The sequence below is a fragment of the Mytilus trossulus genome, chromosome 2 (assembly GCF_036588685.1).
Source record: "Mytilus trossulus isolate FHL-02 chromosome 2, PNRI_Mtr1.1.1.hap1, whole genome shotgun sequence".
NCBI classification, from domain to species: Eukaryota; Metazoa; Mollusca; class Bivalvia; order Mytilida; family Mytilidae; genus Mytilus; species Mytilus trossulus.
Window position 1 is genome coordinate 61,402,207 of NC_086374.1, and position 4,696 is coordinate 61,406,902.

Genomic DNA, 4,696 nt, shown 5'->3' on the forward strand with positions numbered 1-4,696 from the left:
CTGCTGGAAAAAAAATTGAGTCTTTTTGTCAAGTGAATTTCTCATCTATTATGTGTAATAGGATACACATATATTGTATATGGGTTTCTTGCAACATCTACATGTCCATCAGACAGGTCTCCCCTGTCCACACCCTAATTTCATGGATAAGTGATTAAGGTTTATATGTTGTTAATATAAAAAAGAAGATGTGGTATGATTGCCAATGAGACAACTATCCACAAAAGACCAAAATGACACAAACATTAACATGTGGTATGATTGCCAATGAGACAACTATCCACAAAAGACCAAAATGACACAAACATTAACAACTATAGGTCACTGTACGGCCTTCATGTCAGTCTGGCATGTAAATCTGACCATGGCTTCATTTTCAGAGTTCACCAGACATTATTCAGTCTTTGTGGTTTGTCCTTTTTTTAAGATATTAGAAACAACAGGGTATTTATATTTGGTGCATGGAATGATTGTAAGGCATACATGGTCTGGTTTGGCGGGTTCAAACAAGATACGACTTTGACCTCATTTTCATAGTTCATTGGCAAATAATAAGATTTCATGACTTTGTAAGTTGATCCAATACATGTACTAGAAGCAAAAGGTCAACAATATTTGGTGAATTGAATGATTGTAAAGTGTACATGTCTGGCAGACAGATTGTGTGCAAATAATGCGCCTGCTATCCTATTTTATATGGCCAAGTATTTGTATCCCATTTTCTATACATTTTTTCACCAAAATTCCAAAAGTTATCTGTAGTTGTTTTTAGATTTGTTCTCTTCAATTTGTTATGTGTTATATATTGTTATTTGTTATACTGTGGATTCATTTTACTTCAGGGATTGAGGAAAAGTTGCATTTAGAAAATATAGAAAATTTGTAATTCATTGAACATTTGAATTTGTGGTTCACCTATACCCACCAAACCAATGAAAATTGGTATCCAACGAATAGTTATGAATTTACAGTATATTTTCATGTTGTAGATCATTCACCCTAGTTTAAGAATTATTCTGTGCAATCCAGCCTTTTAAGTTGGCTCCATTTCAAATAAATATCGTTAACAAAATTATTTTAAAATTGTTTATTTACAAATCTTAAAAAAAATAAACAATATCAAAAAGCTGAGAAAGATAAAGAAATAACTTAAAACAAAACAATTGTATCACAGTGATTAAATAAAACCATACAAAAATGGTGTACATTCAAACTATGTAGATCACAAATTGATAAATGAGGTGCTATGATATAAATAAAGTTCAGATACATTTGTTAATCGCTTGAGTAATTTGCATATAGATATAAGATGTGGTATGTCAGTGCCAATGAGACAACTCTCTTTCCAAGTCACAATTGTGTAAAATTTTGTATTACCTTGTTTTGTGATTTCAAGTGGTTTTGAACAATAAGAGGTAGGAAACTGAAAATTTTCATATTTTGAAGTTGAGCATGAAAACTTTGTGCTCAGAGCACCAAAACAAGTATTTTCATTGGTTGATTTTTAAGTCTGAGTACGATAATTGTACTGAATATTATCATAATTTTTACAAGTGTGAGGTTCAGCTTATGTGGATATTTTTCAGTATGCAGGGAAAAAATGTAAAAATAACAAACAAAAAAATTCAAGCTTAACTCGAATTTAAAATTTGGAGTTATAATTGTCTTCAGAAAATAAGTTCTTTTTAATTTTTGTGCTGCAATATAATATTATCAATTAACTCAATAAATGTTTATTCAAGGTTTATTATTATTGTATAAAATAGAACCTGCACTAAATATAATCACAATTATAAAAATATATTGCTTGTCTGCAATTTTCAGCAAAAATATAAGTTTAAGCAGATATCACTCGTAAATATGATATACATAATAGACTAGAAGTTATTTTGACTAACATTAATTACTAATCTAACACACAATACATTAACAAGTACAATGAGTACAATTTTGTTAATGAACTATTATATACATATTTACAATATTTTGTAACAATAGAAATACACTTTTTTTTTAACAAAACAAAGAAAAAACTAAGCGCCTGCATAAATTTGACAAAGATTGACACAAAAACTTCTGGAAAGCAATCACATTTGAATTACTGTGGATTCATTAATTTTTGTTGGATACCAATTTTCGTGGATTTTGTGGTTACAGGTTAACCACTAATTTAAGTGTTCAATAAAAAGGAAATTTTCTATTTGCTTGTTTACAGAATTTGTCAAAACCACAAAATTAAATATCAATGAAACCGTAACTTTTCCTCAATCCACGAATAATAAATGAATCCACAGTAAATGAAAACAGGTCAATGTGGAAGTCCCAACTTAACATTGTTTAGCTAACAACAAGTCGGTTAAATAACAAACAAAACAAACAATTAGGTTGTACACATGTTTTTTTCTTATAATTAATTGGCCCCTGCCACAATATTCACATCAACTGGTTGTTTCTGATTTCTAAGGGACTTTCTGAAATTTAATTGTTTAATTTGTACCCCAAAAATTTGAAATGCATCATCATTGGTTGAATTTCCATTGTTTTGGACTTATTAAACCAATCACAATGTTTTAGTGAACTCTATAATTTGAGAACAATACCCAGAATGCATTAGATTCTAAAACAGAGAAATCTGACATTAATGTGTCATATCAAGGGGAAAATAAGAGATTTGCATAAGACTTTAAAATACAGGATTCAAAATAATCAATGTGTTTTTGCTCAATAAATAAGGCACAGTGAATGGTTACTAATACTTTTTAATATCAAATGATATTATGGGTTTATACAGGAAGCACCAATAACAATTACAGTAATGCCGTATTTTGATAAATAAAAAAGGCTATGATTGTTTTTAAAAGTGAAGTAACTTATGGTGGTCTAGCAGTCATATAAGAACCACTGTTAGCATATTTGAAGTGTGTTCACACTACATGTTCAGTAGCACTGATTTTTTGTTCAATTCATTTGCAAGAATAATAGCATTCATTTGATAAAATGATCAAAGTACTATATAGTCTTATTGTTATTATTGTAAATCTGGAATCCAAGTATGGCAATTTTATTGGAACTGTGAGAATGTAACAAAATGAGATCTCAAAATCTTGCATAATAATTTAGATCAAATTTTCAAATAAAAAATAAATAAAAATAACCTTAGTTAGTTTGCGGGTCTTTTATAAAAAAATATATATAATTTATTATAAGGAATTAAGAACAATTGGTTTTGTATTTCATTTTACTAATAATTCTGCTAGTTTGCTAGGTGAAGGTAAATATTAAAGCATGAAAAACAAATATGACAATTATTTATACATCTTTAAATTTGTAAAATAAAATGCCATTCTGTATATAATGATAATTTAAACATACACTTCAAATGTAAATGAACTTTGACATTATATATTTCATCTATTTTGGCTAACTGATTGACAATAGTTATCGGCAATTTTCAAAGTATGCAAAAGTATCTTCAAGTAGATGGTGATGTTCTAAAATAAAAGTTTAATTATGGGACTACATGGATTATGCAGATTTGAGTACACTGAATTTCAATACAACCAAAGAGTAATAGTCAATCAATTTTAGGGTCCTTCAAAATAACAAACATAGACAACAATCTTTGGCTTGTTTAATTTTCATAAAATTTTGACAAAGTATTTACTTTGACCCTTTGACAAAAATGTAAACATTTCAAAACATTTGAACCAACCATTTTGTCAGAAATATTACACTGGTTGTATAGCAATTTGACAAACACTAATTTTGATCATTGAGAAGCTTACTATTCCCTTAACAACACAACGTAATTAAAACATTAAGCTGATTTAACAGAGTTATCTCCCTGTAGTGTTATGTACCACCTTAAGCACAACCAGGTATGAATTGTCATTTTTTATCACAGACCCTATAAAAATATCAAGTATAGCCTACAACATTTGTCTGAAAACTGATGAAATAAACCAGTAATAATGATTGATGATTGCTTTACGTTGCACCAGCACAAAAATATTATATCACAATGAAATTCTCTAAGAATACAAAAATCACCATGACAACATATAGAAATCTTGGACTTCAATAAAAAATTGTTCATAAATCAATCCACTATCAAATAAGACGAGTCGTGACAGCTGAAGAATTCATTTGAACATTACACAGTTTTAAATCTCTTGAAAGATTTTAATATACAGTAGGGGAGGAGGGGAATTAAAATATCGGTTGTTAAAAAAATGTCAATTCGATTTTGACTTTATGTTAGACAACTGTAAAATTTGTTTTTCTAAATCTAATACCTATGCTACAGCAAAAATATACAATGTTTTTAATAAGTTTGAAAATGAACAACTGACAAAATTCATGAAGTTGACCTTCTTAAACATGTACTGTAAAACATACTACCACTAATTATATCAATTAAAGCTAGATTTTGGCAAGATTGTTTTATCTTCAAAAAATAAAAAAAAAAAATTTTTTATTTCTTTTCTCCAAAAAATATTTCTAGATTCATTCATTGAACTTGCTTTATGACTCGTAACTAACTATTTTTTTGGAAAGAATGAAGTTAACCATTTTTGTATGAAATGATAATTAAAGGAGATGTGGGTCATATGGCAATGTTACAGCAATGCAATAACACAAAAATCTTAAAGAAAAAATTCTTATAAAGTCATAGGCATTGCAGTATAACTTGCAA